The sequence below is a fragment of the Garra rufa genome, chromosome 1 (assembly GCF_049309525.1).
Source record: "Garra rufa chromosome 1, GarRuf1.0, whole genome shotgun sequence".
NCBI classification, from domain to species: Eukaryota; Metazoa; Chordata; class Actinopteri; order Cypriniformes; family Cyprinidae; genus Garra; species Garra rufa.
Genome location: NC_133361.1, coordinates 93,438,694 through 93,457,690, shown reverse-complemented (window position 1 = coordinate 93,457,690; position 18,997 = coordinate 93,438,694). Strand labels below are relative to the sequence as shown.

Below are 18,997 nucleotides of genomic sequence, written 5' to 3'. Positions count from 1 at the left end.
AATAAAAGCGGTGACAGAGCGGATCGGAGATGGAAGGATTCTGGCGGTGAGACCAAAACAGACAAAGGAATATGAGGTAACGCTCGAACGGGAAGAAGATGCTGAATTATTAACAGATGGATTGACTATCAAAGGGATTAACTGTGAAGTCAAACGACTGCAAAATAGAGACTATGTTGTTTCGTTTATGCATCTGCCCGTTTATGTTGCTGACAAAGAAATTTTAGATAAATTGGAAGGTTGGGGAGTTTGTCCCCTTTCAACAATAAAAAGAAGAGTCTATCCGGGTACAGACATTGAAGATGGGACAAGGATTGTAAAAACCAGGTTCCCCAAGGAAGTAGACTCCCTCCCGTACAGCACAAGAATAGAGACAGCAGAGGGCCCACAGTATTTTAGGGTGATGCACAGTCATCAGGTTAAAACCTGCAGGCTGTGCATGAGCCCCGAACATGTGGTGAAAGACTGTCCAGATTTTAAGTGTTTTAAATGTGAGGAGAGGGGGCACTTCGCGAGGGACTGCAGTGCGATAAAGTGCCCGGATTGCAGACAGTTTTTAAATAAATGTGAATGTTGGATTGGAAGTGAGGAAGAGGAGGAGGAAGGGATGGAGGAGGAAAGTCAGCAAATAAGCGTGCAGATGCATAGACGAGACAACAAACAGCGAGAGGAGGGAACAGCAGATACACAGGCAAATGAGATAATTATGAGAAAGGATGCAGAACAGCAGCAGAACGTAAAGGACAAACAGACAATGCAACCTCAACAGGATGATGGTGCTTGGAAACAAATGGAAATCACAGACAATGTACAAAGAGTTATGGATGAGATGGAACGAGAACAAGGAAACAAGGATTCAACAGAGGAGAAACGGGACAGCGATTTATGGACACAATCAGAACTGACTGAGAGCTTACATAATGTCTTGGACACAGGAGAAATCGGGGCTCAAAGGAATAAGGAAGAAATGGAGGTAAAAGGGAATGATGAGGAATGCGAAAAGGAGAAACAAGGAACATCAACTAAAAGAAGAAGAGCAATTAAGGTAAAACCTAATATAGAGACTGCTAGGAAAAAGGTATTAAAAGAAGATGTGATTGAAAGTGCAAACAAGTATGAAATATTAAGGGATCTGGAAGAAACGGACTAAAATGATTGGTTTTAAAAATTCTCTTACCTTTTTTATGTTTTTAAGAATTGTTACTTTTAATGCGAGAGGACTTTTAGATACAAAGAAATTTGAAAAAGTGAAAGAAATGTGCAAAGAGAATGATATGATTTTACTTCAAGAGACTAATTGGAAAGAAAGTGTTATGGCTGATATAAGAAAAAGATGGGATGGGGATATTCTGTACAACAATGGAGTGAAAAAACAAGGCAGAGGGATTGCTTTTTTAATAAAAGGGAATAGTGGAATAAAATGTAAAACTATTTTCAAAGATGAAGAAGGAAAATGTATGATGGTGGAAATGGAGTATGAAGGGAAAATCATTTTATTAGTAAACATCCATGCACCAACAGAAGAAAATGAAAAGGGGGAATTTTTTTAATGTGCTAGGAGAATTTTTAAATAAGTATAAAGAAGTAATTATGATGGGGGACTTTAATACAGTTTTTAGCAAGTTGGATATGGCGGAGGGTATGGTCTTTAAATCAGATAAAGGAAGGAGAGAGCTGAAAGGTTTGATGGAGAAACATGATATAGTGGATGTATGGAGGGAAAGAAATGAGAATACAAAAGAATATAGTAGAAGACAATTGGTAGGGGACTTTATGTGTAAAACGAGAATAGATTTGATTTTATGTACTAGAAACATGGAAGGTTTTATTGGTCAAATTAAATTTGAAGAAACAAGCTTAAGTGACCATAAAATGATTTCTATGGGAATGGATTGGAACCAAATTGAAAGAGGGCCGGGGGTGTGGGTTTTAAATACAGAGATTTTAAGGGAGGAAAACTATGTCTTAGAAGTAAAAGAGATAATAGAAAAAGAAAAAGAAAATATAATGTATGCAGAAGACAAAAGAATTTGGTGGGAAAATGTCAAGTATTCAATCAAAAAGTTCACAATAAAATATTGTACATTGAAACAAAAAAGTAAAAGAAATAAGGAAAGAGGGATAAGGAAAAAATTGAAGGAAGAGTTAGAGGGAAATGGGAATGACATACAAAAAATTAAAGAATTAGAAGGAGCGTTAAAAGAAATAGAAGAGGAAAAATACGAAGGTGCAAAGATAAGAAGTAAAGCAAAATATACAGTAGAAGGAGAGAAATGCACAAAGTTCTTCTTTGACTTAGAGAAAACTAGAGGGAGAGCAGGAATGATTAAAGGAATAAAGGGAAGAAATGGGGATATTGTAACTACAAGTGAAGAAATATTAAAAGAAATAAAAGTGTATTATGAAGAGTTGTTTAGTGCAGAGGGGGTCAAAGAAGAAGAGAAATTAGAATTATTGGAACTAATAAAAACTACTGTAAATGGAACAGAAAAAAAAGAGTGTGATGAAGAAATAAAAGTGGAAGAAATAAAAAGGGCAATTAGTGAATTAAATAGGAACAAAAGTCCAGGTATCGATGGTCTGGGGAATGAGTTTTATATGGTTTTTAAAGATTTTTTATCTGATACTTTAAAAGAGATATATGGTGAGATTTTTAAAAAAGGGGAACTAAATCAGAGAATGGGAATGGGATTAATGAAGATAATATATAAAAAAAGAGGGGAAAAAACAGAATTAAAGAATTATAGGCCTATTACAATGTTAAATACGGATCTTAAGATTTTAGCAAAGGTTTTAGCAAATAGGTTGAAAGAAGTAATGCCAGGTTTAATTAAAACAAATCAGGCATATGGAGTAAAGGGCAGAGACATAGCTGATACAACATTCAGTATAAAAGATAGTTTAAGATACATTAAAGAAAAAGGAAAATGTGGGTTTTTAATTAGTTTAGACTTTGAAAAGGCTTTCGATAGGGTAGAACATGGTTTTTTATTTGATGTTTTAAAAAGGTTTGGTTTAGGAGATAATTTTATCAAATGGATAAAGATTTTATATAAAGGGGCGATAACAAAAGTAAAATGTAATGGATTTTTAACACCATGCTTTAGAATTACACGTTCGATAAGGCAAGGATGCCCATTGTCGGCACTTCTATATTCTCTAGTGGCTGAGCCTTTGGGCCTTGCAGTAATGCAGGATGATAGAATAAAGGGAATAGAAATAGAGGGTGAAGAAAATAAAATTTTTCAATATGCAGATGACACAACACTGATGGTCAAAGAAGTGGGGGATGTAAAAAGGGTAATGAAAATTGTACAAACATTTTGTTTAGCATCAGGAGCGAAAGTAAATGAGGACAAAACAATGTATATGAGATTAGGAAATGTGGGAGAGCTAGCAGAGCATTTTAATTTTAAGGAAACAAAGGAAACAAAAATTCTGGGGGTTCTAATGGGGAAGGATGAGAGGAAGGCAGAAGAAACTATGTGGGAGAATATTTTAGGAGAGATTGAAAGGAGACTTATTTTTTGGAGAAGGATGGGTTTAACTATAAAAGGGAAGGTTTTAGTTTTGAATGTTTTAATGGTTTCAAAGTTGTGGTATGTTTTATATACATCTTCAATGCCGATGTGGATGGAAGGAAGGCTGAAAAAATGCTTTTTAGGTTTTTTATGGGAGGGGAAGCCATCAAGAATTGCTTTTAACACTCTAATAGGACAAGTGGATAAAGGAGGTTTAGGAGTAATGGATGTAGAACAAAGAAAAAACAGTTTAAGAGTAAAAATGATAAAAAAAATACTTAGACGTGGGGAACAATGTGGCATGGAAAAGAACAATGGGATATTTTTTAAATAAGTGTAGCAATTTTAATCTGGGAGATAGCATTTTATGGATGAGGACCAAAAATTGGATGATGGAAGGGATGCCGGAATTCTATAAAGAATTGTTGAGAGCATGGGGCAAAATTTTAACCAATGTACATTATAACCTTCAAGGAAGAGAAAGCATTTTAAATCAGCCTTTGTTCCAAAACAACCGCATTTTAAACCAGGGAAGAGAAATATTTTTTAAGAAATGGTGGGAGGTGGGAATTACTAAGGTGAGGGATGTGTTGTATGAATTCAAAGAAGGTTTTTTACCAGAACAATTTATAGTAGATGCAATGCAAGAAGCAAAGGAAGATTTTAATAGGCATGATATTAGAACCAAGTATGAAATGCTCAAGACTGCTATACCTAAAGAATGGATAAGAAGAATAGAGAATATGGAAGAAGAGAAACAAGAGAAAGATATATATTTGAGAGTGGGAGAAAATTTGTATGGTTTGAAAGAATGCACTGTCAAGAATTTTTATTGTTTTTTTAGAGATGTTGTTTTTAAGAAACCTGTTGCCAATCAATATTGGTGTAAAACATTTGACAATGTAGAGGAAAAAGGTATTTGGGGAAATATAAATGGCAAATTAGTACAAGCTAAATTGGAAAACTTGGAGTATTTTATACGACACAAAGTGGTTTTTACTGATGTTATTTTAAACAAGATCGGAATGGAAGAAAGTGTTGTATGCAAAGTGTGTAAAGACGGGGATGAAAATTTCTTACACTTGTTTTTCTATTGCAGTAAATTAGAAGATTTTAGGAAGAAATGTGAGAATATGATTTTAAATTTAAGTGGAGAGGGGAATGAAAATTTTGATTGGTTGAGAGTTTTTATGTTGGGATTTGAAAAGCAATGTAAAAACAAGAAATGTATAAATTTACTGGTGATGTTAATGAAGAGTGCAATATGGGAAAGAAGGTTAATGGCAAAGAAAGAGAATTATGTAATGGATGTGTGGTATGTTTTTAAAAGAAAACTTGAGAAATATGTACAATGTTTGTTTTATTATTTCAAAACTGAAGAAAAGCCGAATGTTTTTTCTAAAACTTTTACACAAGGGGTTTTAAAGGTCTTGGAGGACATGGGACTGGAGATGTCTTTTTTAGAACCCTGATAGAATGTATTACTTTTATTGAATGTATTTGTGTATTTTAATCAAATGCAGAGAGTTTCTGTAATTCTTGAAGCAAAACCAATGATTGTACAGTAACCTGTATTGTTTTAATTTTTCAATTAAAAAAAAAAAAAAAAAAAAAAAAGAGCGCCCGATCTCGTCTGATCTCGGAAGCTAAGCAGCGTCGGGCCTGGTTAGTACTTGGATGGGAGACCGCCTGGGAATACCAGGTGCTGTAAGCTTTTGCCTTTTCTTCACTATTTATATAATATGCTGGCTTTTACGGAGGCTGATCTTTAAATAGCCCACTTTTTGGAGCTGCCCTCGCTTACGGCCATACCGCGCTGAGAGCGCCCGATCTCGTCTGATCTCGGAAGCTAAGCAGCGTCGGGCCTGGTTAGTACTTGGATGGGAGAACGCCAGGGAATACCAGGTGCTGTAAGCTTTTGCCTTTTCTTCACTATTTATTTAATATGCTGGCTTTTACGGAGGCTGATCTTTAAATAGCCCACTTTTTGGAGCAAACCTAGCTTACGGCCATACCGCGCTGAGAGCGCCCGATCTCGTCTGATCTCGAAAGCTAAGCAGCGTCGGGCCTTGTTAGTACTTGGATGGGAGACCGCCTGGGAATACCAGGTGCTGTAAGCTTTTGCCTTTTCTTCACTATTTATATAATATGCTGGCTTTACGGAGGCTGATCTTTAAATAGCCCACTTTTTGGAGCAGCCCTCGCTTACGGCCATACCGCGCTGAGAGCGCCCGATCTCGTCTGATCTCGGAAGCTAAGCAGCGTCGGGCCTGGTTAGTACTTGGATGGGAGACCGCCTGGGAATACCAGGTGCTGTAAGCTTTTGCCTTTTCTTCACTATTTATGTAATATGCTGGCTTTTAGAAAGACGTGTTTTACCGCTCTATTTATTACAATCATTTAAATGTATTATAGAGGTTTGAGTGTTTTACATGTTTTTAGGCCATTTTATTACTCTTAACATTTTAAGTGTGTGTGTCTTTAATAAATTGATGGTTGGCCTGTCATGTGACTAGACACATGACAGGAAGCAGGAAGTACAACTGTATAAGAGAGCAGCATGACAAACAAAGGACAGTCACCAAACTGTTGGATTGAGGAGTTGCTAATTTTAGAGCTCACCTTTCCATTCACCACCTGCAAACTTTGGATTACACTTTCTGTGGATTGTACAGGCACTGGTGGACACTCACATTGGACTTATCAACACACTGGGATTCTTGGACTGTTTTAGGGTATGGACAAATGAACTGTATTCTTTTAACAGAGTTTACCTAGTTTTATTGTGTTGTTTTAAAGTCTTTTATGTGAACCTTGTAAATACACCAAATCTATTTAAACCAATCTTCTTTTATGTGTCATTCTTTTAACCACCAGTCTTGTAACTCGGCTGATAAGGCCGATTGTTACACTTGGATGGGAGACCGCCAGGGAATACCAGGTGCTGTAAGCTTTTGCCTTTTCTTCAATATTTATATAATATGCTGGCTTTTACGGAGGCTGATCTTTAAATAGCCCACTTTTTGGAGCAACCCTCGCTTACGGCCATACCGCGCTGAGAGCGCTAGAGAGCGACAGGAAGTGAGTGGCTGCAGTAGGAAGAGATAGGCTCTTCCACGTTGCTTGTTGTTTGTTTTATATTACGACTTTATTTTGTGTTTTGAAGAGTTTTTTTGTTTGTTTATTCTTTTTTGTTTTTTCACTTCAACCCCAAACAGTTAATACTGTTTGGGGGAAGAAGTTTATTAAATGGCGGATTTACTGGAAAAAAGAAAAGGACTGCTATCACGGAAAGAGAAGGAGGTCGGTGATGAAGAAATGAATCCAAAAACAGTTGAAGGGAATATACAAGAAGAAAATACTGGAGAAAATACTGATGAAACTTGGGCTATGGTTGTTTCAAGGAGAAAACAGCAAGCAAAAACAATGGAACTAGAAGGAAAGAGAGATCTGCAAACAAACAAAGTTGCTGAACTTACAAAAGGAGGTGAGCAAAATCAGTCTTTTAACAATCAACGTCAACAAATGATAAACAGATTAAAGAAAAAAACACAATATCAAAGAGAATACAAGAAAGAAGCTACAGTTACATTAAATGTGATGGACACCGAAAGCACAACAATTATAATGATAATTAAAGCAGTAGAAGATATAGTGGGAATTGGCAAACTTATTGGGCTTCGAAGGAAAACAAACAATGACTTTGAAATGACAATGGAAAATGAGATGGACTGTGAAGTGATGTTGGATGGAATTGTGATAAATGGTCAGATATGTGAAATCAGAAAATTGTGTGCAACGGAAAGAATGGTCTCCTTTTTAAATTTGCCCAGTTACATAGAGGATGAGGAAATCATTCAAAAATTGAACAGTTGGGGTGTAACTCCCATTCTTCCTGTGAGAAGGAGATATCACCCAGGAACAATAGTGGCAGATGGAACACGCTTTTTGAGAGTAAAGTTCCCAAAGGAGGTGGCATCTTTACCATACACAACAAAATTTATGACTGAGGAAGGAGTTCAGTATTTCAGAGTAATCCACGATAATCAACGGAAAACATGCAGGATCTGCACAAGTACTGAGCATGAGCTAAAGGACTGCCCTCAATTTCTCTGCAGGAATTGCCTGGAGCAGGGGCATTATGCGCGGGACTGTACAGCTCCACGGTGCCAAGGCTGCAACAGGGCAATGATAAGGTGCAGATGTGAGACGGACACAGAAGTCAAGATAAAGGAAAGACTGAACAAAGGTTTAAAAACAAGAGTAAAAAGTGTTATAGACATTGAAAAGGTACTTAAGAAACAGAAAATAAGAAGAGAAGAGCGTAATGAAATGATGGAAAAGAGAAGAGCTGAAATGAGTGGTTCCACATTTGTAGCGTCGGGAGAAACTGAATTAGATTGATGAGTAGTTGTTTGTACACTCAACTCTTTCTTTTAATGAGTTCTTTATGGATTGCATCTCTGAATGCAAGAGGACTATCGAAACCTGAGAAATTTCAGAGATTGGTGTATTTGATTAAGGACTGTGATGTGTTATGTTTACAAGAAACTTTCTGGAATCAAGAGGTTGTGGAAGGTATGAAAAAGATCTGGGACGGAGAAATTTACTTTAACAATGATCAGAGTAAAAAAAGGGGAGTTGCAATACTAATTAGAAGGGGTGTGAGTAAAGAAATAAATGAAATATATTCTGACAAGAAGGGGAGAATAATGGCAGTAAAATTAATAAAGATGGATAAAGAAATAATAATATGTAACATACATGCACCAAACGAAGAGGGACAAAAGATAATTTTTTATAGGAATTTGAATGTATTAATTGAAGGATGGCAAAATGTTTTTTTGTTGGGTGATTTTAATACTGTATTAGAAAGAGTAGATGTTAGTGATTGTATGGTGTTTAGGAGGGATGGAGGAAGAAATTAATTATTTGAACTGATTAAAAAATATAACTTAATAGATGTTTGGAGAAAAAGAAATAGAGCTAAAAGGGAATTTTCAAGACAACAAATACATTGTGCTCGACACGCATTCGAAGCTTTAGCGCCACTGAGAGGCCACCGGACCAGACAGGCCCAACATGTTTACGATGGGTAACGGTGAGCTGTAATTGCGTTGCAGTTTAACGATACTTGTCTTGAGAACATATTGACAAAACAACAAACCTTCTGGCTCTGGCGCACTATCATCAGCAGACCGTTTTTTTGGCGAGGAAAAAAAACCCTAAACGAAACAAGGCTATATTTCTCAACAAAACTCTAAGCCTCCAGAGAGACTAGCAAAAATTGCCAAAGATAACTGTATTTCAAGTCATCCTGGCGGGGTATTGGGTAAAGTTTTCAACCAGCAATGATCGCGCCTCGGACAAACCTCATAGGCTACAATATTGCCTCTGCGAAAGAATGCAGGCAACGGTCGTGACCTTTTTCTGCACCTACGTGGATGTGAACCGACAAGGTGGTAGCAAGCTTTAAACTGCCGCACAAACAGTCTCCTGCCACGGGTTGCTGCACCGTGTTTCTACGGAACAGATTAGAGGTGTGTAAAAGACGGCTCATTCACTATTCCCTCTGTGCTCAAAACAGCCAGCTGAAAGCACGGCAGCAGCAGCTGAAAAGGTCCGCAGCATGGCCTATCTCGGTCAGCAAGGGGACGGGGTGGCCGAGTGGTTAACCCCCTGGGGTCCAAACACGCGTATACGCGTTTTGTGGCAGTTTCCCAAAAGGAACTTCAATTACTCGGTCATTTCTGATTGTACAGATAAAAGCAGTACATCAATCGAATCTGTAAAGGGTCTACTTTTATTTGTATATACTCACAAAACCAAAAAAATATTGTGATTTTACAAAATAAAGAAAACAAAAAGGGTGTGCTGTCTGCCGCGTTGATCTCCGTGATCTTCATTCAGAAACGCGTCATTAAAATAGACTATAACTCAGCCAATACACAACACAGAGACATGAGCAATATATCTAGAGGAAGCTTGATATCTATACTTTCAAATGAAGTAATGTAATATCGAAATCAAATATTCTGTGATAAAGTAATTCGCATGAAACCAACATGATGTCCAGTCTCTCTTGTCTGCTTCATTAGTTTTAATTAGATCACGCCCAAGAGCGATTCTCTTTCATATTCAAATCGTCCACGTGAGGGCGCCGCGCCAAAAGTAGACGCCCACATCACAGTAAACAAAGGAGAAAGCAGTTTCTTTTCTTTCAAGTTAGTCCTTTCTGGAAGAAGACGGGCTGTCAGGAATAAAACTTACTTCAGAAGATGAACATTAAATGAGACATGGCGTGAACCAGCAGATGAGATATTTACACAAGTAAGTTTTTTTCTTTTATATTTGTAAGTTGTTACTGTGACAGAATGTGCACACATTTTACCAGTTAAGACTTTTTGCCAACTGTATTTCCTGACTACAGCAAGTGAAACATTATAAAGTATGTTTCATTTCACTGCATCTAAATGTCTCATGATGACAGGATGTTTCAACTTTGGTCGAAAAACGCGCTGGCGCATTTGAGGCACGCTTTTGTAATAACTCCGAAAAGAATGTAAAATTCTCCGTCAGTTTTGATCGTACAAATACAACCAATACATCATTCGAAACTGTAGAGGGTATATTTTTATTTGTATACACTGTGCTTTTATGAAAATAAGAAAACAGTCAGGGCACGCGCTCTGCCTTCACTGTCTGTTATATCTTTTCACAGACACATAAATGAAACTAACGTGCATGAAACCTAAATCTAAGTGATTACGTGCCTCACAGACATAATGCATTTACTTGTAGAAAGCTTGAAATGTTTACTTTTACATAAACCAATTCAAATAAAAAACTACTATTCTCTTTTTAAGTAATCTGTATGAAAGGTAGAAGATGTATGGTTTCTCCTGTATCACTTCATTACAAACCTTACACCTGTATTTATCTCACACTGTTTTATTTGCACCTAACTGTTATACGCCTATGCTATACACTACCAGTCAAAGGTACTTTTTTAAAGAAAAATAATTATCTAATTTTGTGAAATAGGTTTACTATGTAAAAAAAACTGCTCACTTAAAAAAAAAAAAAACTTTTAATAATAAAAAGTTTGGCTGGTAGTGTATGTGTTTTCTCCATGTTAGGTCTGTCTTTGTCAGATCACTGTGTTGCTCACATCTACTTGTTTTCTTTGCAGTTTCTGCTGTTCCCCGTTTTCCTGTGTTCAAGTTTCCTGCGAGTGATTTGGATATTGCACCCTCGACATCTTGACTTCTGTGTTTATTACTTTTGTTCCTAATAAAAAGTTTAACTGCACTCACAAGTGAAAGACAAGTTATTTTGTGTGATAGTTAAATATTTTCAAAATACGCTTCAAACTAAATATATATGTATTTTGTCCTTTCATTTTTCCTTTATTCTTTCTGTTGTTTCCTCTCAGTCAACAGCCGACTGAATGGCTCATTATGCGGCTCATTATGCAGGTCTTTGTCTTCTCAGGTGTAAATCACAGCATTATTCATGATGATTCACGCCTTCTCGCATACAGCCACTCTAAACAAAAAGTGTCTTCAAAAATTTAAATCTATATACTGTTTTGTGAAAACAAGTGAACTAGATGATTTTCACATCATTTGGTAGAAAAAAACCAAGCCTACCACATCCAATTCTCGAAAGTCCCGAGAATAAATATTCTGTATGTGTTAGATGACCTTATTTCAGTGACTTCAAAAATTTAGTTTTTCAAAATGCACGCATAAACATTGTTTTCTCAAAAACTTAAAAGTGTACATTCATGTTGCTTACATATTTTTGTAGTCCAATTTGTGCTAAATACAATGTATTTAGATTTAGGATATTAATATGTTTTTAACATACTGAAAAAAGGACAAATGTCAAGGCATGTCAAAACTTCTTCAGGGCCCCAAAACACCCCCGGGCCCCAGAGGGTTAAGGCGATGGACTGCTAATCCATTTTGCTCTGTGCAATGGTTGGAATCCATTCTTGTCATTCGGTTCCTTTAGCACTGGACCTTAATCCTGGTCCTAGGGACCCCATGCTAAACTTTTTGTGTGTCCTCCTTATCTAACACACTCAGTTCAGTTCTTTGAGTTCTCTACTAATGAACTGATGATCTGAATCAGGAGTGCTAAATAAAAAATGTCACTTAAAATGACGAGGTGGCTGAGTGGTTAAGGCGATGGACTGCTAATCCATTGTGCTCTGCGCGCGTGGGTTCGAATCCCATCCTCGTCGTTCGGCTCCTTTAGCAGTAATCCTCGGTCCTGGGGACCCCACTCTGCGCTTTTTGTGTCTTCCTTATCTGAAACACTCAGTTCAGTTCACTGAGTGCTCTACTAATGAGCCGATGGTCTGAATCGGGAGTGTTAAATAAAAGGACCACGGAAAGTGACGGGGTGGTCGAGTGGTTAAGGCGATGCAAGGCTAATCCGTTGTGCTAGGCTCACCTTGGTTTGTGTGGGTTTGAAATCCCGTCCTCTTCATTTGATGATTTAGCACCACTGAGAGCCCACCAGAACAGACAGGCCCAACCTGTTTACGATGGGTAGCGGTGAGCTGTGATTGTGCTGTAGTTTAATGATACCTGCAGCGAAGTCTTGAGAGCATATTGACAAAACAACTAATCTTCTGGCTCCGGCACGCTATGATCTGTAGACACCTCTTTGACGAGGACCAACAACCAGCCACTCTAACAAAACGAAGCAAAACTTTGTTTTTCAAGAAGCGTCCAGAGAGACCGGCAAAAACTGAGAAGCTGACTGTATTTCAAATCATCCAGATGGGATATCGGGGAAAGTTTACAACCAGCAATGATCACACCTCAGATAAACCACACAAGCTACAACATTGCCTCTGCGATAGAATACCGGTGACGGTCGTGACCTTTTCTTGCAGCTACGTGGATGTGATCCGACAAGGTGATAGCAAGCTGGATGAGCCCCAGAGACAGATCATCAGTGAAGACCTCTTCACCTAGACGGCCATCGACGCAAGACTGTGAAAACCAGATCCTCTCCAATCTGACACTGTGGCAACATGGAACTTTTGCATCTACATTAAAATTAGTCTGTTTGTTCTTATTCTGAGGTCACCGTAGCCGCCAGATCCATTCTGTATTCCGATTAGATGGTCACTGCAGTCCCCCGGATCCAGTCCGTACCAAGAGCAGATGGTGGATCAGCACCTTCAGCCGAATGTCAGCGGATACCATGTCAACTAGATGAGCCCCAGAGGCAGATCATCAGTAAAGAATGAATCCACATGCCACAGCAAACTCGAGCTGGTGAAAATGTTCACCAAACACCCGCCGCTGACTTCTTTTAAAAGAAGCCAGCTTATTGAAGGTGCACAGGATAAACGCCCTGAGAAAGCTGTGCCTCGCAACCCTAAGAATGGCATAGGCGCTAGTGGACACCTGACGCGCGTGCAAAACACCGGCATTTCACACGTCCCTGGGTGGGCTCGAACCACCAACCTTTCGATTAACAGCCGAACGCGCTAACCGATTGCGCCAAAGCTGGGGAACAATAGTCTGTTAAGGGGGGGGGGAGAAGAGGAAGGAGGGGAAGAAGGGGGGGAAAAGAGAAAAAGAAAGAAAAAAGAGAGGAAAAAGGAAAAAATGAAGAGAAAAGAAATAAAAGGAAATTTTATCCCTTTGTCCTTCAAAGCAATATTTTTGGAGTGTATATTTACAATAAATTATCTGAAAAAAACATGTTTTCTCTATTTTCCTATACATTTATATGGGAGTAAGGTTGATCACAAATTCCCAGTTCATATTACACTGTTGCCATAAATTAAAGTGTTTACTGAATGTTTTATTTATCAGTAATTATCCCATAAATGATGTCCATATGAATGAAATTATTTCTGAAATGACAAATTAATATTAAATTAGATTTTTATTACTGATTATTGATATTATATTCAGTTTTTGCACTTTTAGTTCAAATATATTTCTGCTGAAGTTATGTTCTAAAACTTACAGTACAAAAATAGTCAATTTATTTATTAAATAATCCTCAAATTTATCAACATTTTTAAGTGGGCCTATAACTGTTTAATGATACTGTAACAATGACGAACAAAAAGAGTTATTTAATCAAGAACAAACTTTTATTTTTCAATCAGTCACAGCCAATTATTCATTATTCCTTTTTTTACATTTTTATTCTTATAGTTACTATGTTGCATTTGCAGAAAACAGAACTATACATACAAATAAAACTGTCCAATGTCCATGGCTCTTGTGCATTAACTGCAAGTGAAAAGAACAGAAAGCACAGAACAATACAAATGAATAAAACTTTAAAATATTAATGACTCCTGTGCATGTTTTGCAAGTGCTAAAGAACAGAAAACAAAACTATACTTTTAAATAAAACTGTCTTAATGTCCATGGCACTAGTGCATTCATTGCAAGCAGTGGTGGCTGGTGCTAAAAATTTTTAGGGGGGCACACACAAAATAAATCACATTGTTAATACAGGCTTTATTATCAGTAAAGTAATCATTAAACATTTGTAATCATCCAAAAAAATATTAGCCATTTATATTAATGTGATTCAGAGATGAAGGCCATAATACTAATATTATCCACACGAGGGAGCCACAGGATAAATCTCAGTTTAAAGACAGTGAAAATAAATTGATTTGTAGTAAAACATTGCATATAAATTAATTTTCATAAAGTTATATATAGTCCGATATAATAAGTAACTGTTATGCAAAAACTGTAAATACTAAATACTTGTAGACCATTAATTGTTTTGACCTAATTACAATGGTATTGACAATATATTTGTCCAGTTGGTAGACATAACTGAATGTATGTCCAATTAAAGAAGGAACACTATCTATCTATCTATCTATCTATCTATCTATCTATCTATCTATCTATCTGTGTGTGTGTGTGTGTGTGTGTGTGTGTGTGTGTGTGTGTATACGAATATATATAAATAATATTGTGCTTATAATAATACTAACATAAACACTCACAGTTTACTTGAAAAAAGACGTCTATTGTGTAACTGCATCATCTACATAAACCATTGTGCTTGTACCCCGACGATCGAGTTAAACTGCATTGTTTCAGTTACTCTCTGTGTAGTTGTCCACAACGCTTTGGTGACGGGACTTTGAAATAACAAACAGGGAAAACGATAAAAGGCATGACTTTACATGACTTTATCCAAGCTCCATGTTTCGTAAGATTGTTTTATTTTTTGCTTCATTTGAACGGCTTGTGATCTCACCGAATTTGGTGGAAATTGCTCTTCGCTCGTTAAGTTCGCCATCATTACTCTGATTGACCGTGCCTCAAAAGAAAAAACAACAACAACTTAAATCTCGCGGTATTTTCTGCTGCTTGGGGCAGAATTTTCAGCGCCCCAAAACCATAAAATTCTGAGAAACTGATTGGCCGCATATTTATTAATTTACCCTAGCAACAGTACATGACTGGCTATTTGGCTGAACTGCAGGGGCGCTTTTTCTCAGCGCCCCATGACAGAAACGATACAAGTCTGTCCGTGGAAATTCACTGGTGAATGAATGTCACTAGGTGGGAAATGTTGTATATGTTTTCATATCGCATGTAGGCACATGCCACAGCCATATCACCCTGCAGCCCAAGACCGGTTGCTCACTGAATCTAAGCAGGGCTGAGCCTGGTCAGTACCTGGATGGGAGACCTCCTGGGAAAACTAGGTTGCTGTTGGAAGAGGTGTTAGTGAGGCCAGCAGGGGGTGCTCACCCTGTGGTCCATGTGGGTCCTAATGCCCCAGTATAGTGATGGGGACACTATACTGTAAAAAGCACCGTCCTTCGGATGAGACGTTACAGTTTTTTACAGACGCTAGGACACATTTCTCTATACTTAGGTCACTTCTGCAAAACTCTTCACACAGTGAGCACAACAGAAGTCTATGTGGGCTAAACTGAGGATCAATTATCATTGTTTTGGCACAAAATGCATTCAATGACTACATCTCTCAAATTTCATGAATTCTTTTCTCACTCAGACACAACAACTGCCAAAAATCTTTGTGCGTACAGGACATTTTGCACATGCTTACATACTGTTTTCAAAACTGTTAAACTTATGTTCAAAACAATAATATAATGCAAAACTGAATAAGACAGCAAAAGTCAACAGCAATATTTTATTGAAACATATTTCAAATCTAAAAATGCGAGTAGATTAGCATTATTATTGTATCTGTATCAGTGGATGGTGTGTATACAAATTCTTGTATTTTGGAATTACTTAGTGCAAAAAAATAAAAATAAATAAACAACATAAAATATTGACAAATTCTGCATCATGTCTGATTCATTCCAGTAACATATTGCAGTTATAAACAGAGATGTGTCCTTGTTTTACCCAAGAAAACACTGTGTAATGCTCCATGTTGTTAGTGTTTTTTAGCTCATTGTTTTGTGGGTGACAAAGTGTATTTGTCGGCTGTCAACCTTTGCTAGTGTTCTGGAAGAATGAGTTTATTTGAGACCTGAATAAAGTGTTTTGGTAGTTGTTGTGCATTTTGAATGTGAAATGAACTGCTTTGCCAAGCTGAAAGTCGGTTAGGAGAATTGTGTGAAGAGTTTTGCAAAAGTGACCTAAGTATTGAGAAATGTGTCCTAGCGTCTGTAAAAAACTGTAAACCGAGGTCCTGACTCTCTGTGGTCATAAAAAATCCCATGGCACTTCTCGTAAAAGAGTAGGGGTGTAACCCCGGTGTCCTGGCCAAATTCCCTCCACTGGCCCTAGTCAATCATGGCCTCCGAATAATCCCCTTTCATTGAATTGGCTATATCACTCTCTCCTCTCCACCTGTAGCTGGTGTGTGGTGAGCGCACCGGCGCCGTTGTACTGTGGCTGCCGACGCATCATCCAAGTGGATGCTGCACACTGGTGGTGGTTGAGGAGAGAACCCCCATATGATTGTAAAGCGCTTTGGGTGTACGGCGATACACAATGAAAGTGCTATATAAATGCATCATTCATTCATTCACATACTGGTGGGTAAAACCGAATTAAAAAACTTAATTTGTAAAAATACATTTTACATTTTTAGCCCCTTTTATCAGGGAGGGCGGTGCCCCAGCGCCCCCTATGGGCCGGCCGCCACTGATTGCAAGTGCAAAAGAACAGAAAGCAGAAAACAACACACATAAATAAAACTTTATCCCCTTTATTTTTTGGACTCTTATGGATGGCACAGAGCTTGAAATGGTCTCTATCAGGCGACAACAGTCTGGCCAATGGGCAAGTGGGGCAGTGGTGGTGAATGTATGCTTCTTCACGCTCTCCACCCCTGGAGTGAACCTGTGTCCAGCCTGCTCTGGTGTCTGGCAGCAAACATCACTCTCTTCTTATCGTAATCCAGCAGGTTCTGCCAACTATATTGGAACGGGAGATTTTTTTTTGAGTAAATGTAGGAACGTAGTAAAGACAGCCACCGTTTCCAAACCAGGTGTATTATGCAAATAATAATTACAAAGTGTCAGAGCAAGTTGAATTAGTGCAATCTGATGGTGTGTATGTGTGTGTGTGTGTGTAGTCTCTCAGCGTACTGTACAGTATATACAAGAGTTCAGATCGGTTTCACCAGAAGTCTTTTTATCTTCCAAAAGCCAAATTTACAAAGCGCTGACTGTTTAAATGTCCTTCAAGGTAAGTTTCCCAAAACAAAAAAAGTATACTCCACAAGATGACTCAGTCACAGGGGGAGAAAAAATAGCCAACAAAAGAAGTAATCCACAGGATCAGTCAACAGGTACTGTTTCTAAACTTTTTGAGCGATGCCTCTGCTGAATGCCTGTTCCATATATGCATAACGCAAAACAATTCCCGCCTAGATGACGCAACGTCATGTGACGATAACAGGGGCCAGGGGAGATAACAGCACACAGGGTAAAGCAATAAACATAATAGACACTTATCGCCTTCTTATTGGCAAGCAATCATATAAATAAACTTCCCCTTATATGGCTACAATACAAAGTAAACTGCAAAAACTATTGGTTAGTAATAGATGCATGAATAAGAAGAATTCTTCAAAATTCAGGATGAAATCGAATCCCATTAAACTCCTGTTGAAATGATCATACATCATATTTATGCCTTGTCCTATAAGACAATCCTATGAGGCAATCCCTAATACAATCCTTTAGGAATGGTTCCAAAATATGATTACTACCGCCTTCCACAAAGCCGCCAATGTTGGTGGAAGAAGTGAGCAAGTAACTGATCTGTACAAATTAAATCCATGCACACTGAATTAACTCAAATTTAAAAATTGATTCTGATAAAGAATCAAATCTAAAATTCAGGAAAATTGATTTAGAATTAATAGTTTATGTTTCTTAACCATTCATCCACCGAAGTGGTTAACTCAATATACCTTCTCAATTCCGAGGTTTATATTATGCTCATGGTCAGGAGCATAAATAAACTGAATTATTACTTTAGGAAATTAAAGCCAGGTAGCTTGATCTGGGCAAAGATGAAACTTTGTGAACATAAAAGTCAAGACACCTCTTTTAAATGAAACAATGATTTATTGAACTACTCTAGGATACAAAATCTATTCTACTAAAACATAAACACACATACACAGACATTCACACGCGCACTCATACAGTTTCAAAGATGGTAAACTACGGATTTTAAGAACCCCAAAGTCGTAGTATTGCTACTAGTTCTCAAATCGCAACCTTAGAAAACCACAAAAGCAAAGATTTCACTTAAATGACTAGGTACCAGATTCAACAAGAATGGGAGACCTTGTTTACTTGCGCTCGTGCCAGAATGGGGATTCCCTCTGTGGGCTCGTCTCGGCAGAGATTCTGGTTGGTTGCTGGTCGGTCTTTGGATGACGTCGTCGGGTATCCTTCGAAGTTGGGGGTTGGGCAACGGGAGTATCCGGGCCGCGGTTGCCTGGTTACGCATGTTCTGGAGTTCTTGTAGTTGGAATGAGCAGGCGATCTTCTTCAGAGGAGAGCTACAAGTCTTTTCAGGGCGCTTGGACGCTTCTCGCTCAGTTCAGGCAGTTTGAGCACTAGATAGTTCTGTAGAGTTTGCTGGCACAATCCCGTGCTTGGTCAGAGGGCGAGTGCAGATGAAAAGCACTCAAACCACAAGAGATGAAAGGCATTGAGCGAGACACAAGGCCAAGAACTATTTAGAGCATGGGATTTGAAACGGGCCGCTAAAGCACGTCCCATGATGCTAGGATCCAATTGGATATTGCTGCGGGGCAGAGCTACGCCCCTGGGCTGTTCCTTCTGAGGTATAACTCAAAATGACACTATCTCTGCAAGTTTTGTTATTAACTTCAATAAACTATTGCAATGCATAAAATATACACAATATCAATTTCTCATTCATTCAGACAAGCTGCATTCGTCAAGATCATTCATTCAACACACATTTGGCAACTTGTGTTGCTAAGGT

At 38.0% G+C, this 18,997-nt stretch overlaps 5 non-coding genes across 5 annotated transcripts; 3 read left to right on the top strand and 2 right to left on the bottom strand.

Moving 5' to 3' along the window:
- Positions 1 to 5,319: 5,319 nt before the first annotated feature.
- LOC141318419 (5S ribosomal RNA) lies at positions 5,320 to 5,438 on the top strand. The gene has a single exon (XR_012352737.1). It is a non-coding gene; the product is annotated as a 5S ribosomal RNA (ribosomal RNA).
- An 84-nt stretch (positions 5,439 to 5,522) lies between these two features.
- LOC141318568 (5S ribosomal RNA) lies at positions 5,523 to 5,641 on the top strand. The gene has a single exon (XR_012352877.1). It is a non-coding gene; the product is annotated as a 5S ribosomal RNA (ribosomal RNA).
- Positions 5,642 to 5,724: 83 nt separating this feature from the next.
- On the top strand, positions 5,725 to 5,843 carry LOC141317975 (5S ribosomal RNA). Its single transcript, XR_012352320.1, has one exon. It is a non-coding gene; the product is annotated as a 5S ribosomal RNA (ribosomal RNA).
- A 2,943-nt stretch (positions 5,844 to 8,786) lies between these two features.
- Positions 8,787 to 8,927, bottom strand: LOC141284749 (U4 spliceosomal RNA). The gene has a single exon (XR_012338483.1). It is a non-coding gene; the product is annotated as a U4 spliceosomal RNA (small nuclear RNA).
- A 3,336-nt stretch (positions 8,928 to 12,263) lies between these two features.
- On the bottom strand, positions 12,264 to 12,402 carry LOC141286454 (U4 spliceosomal RNA). The gene has a single exon (XR_012339262.1). It is a non-coding gene; the product is annotated as a U4 spliceosomal RNA (small nuclear RNA).
- Between the last annotated feature and the right edge of the window lie 6,595 nt (positions 12,403 to 18,997).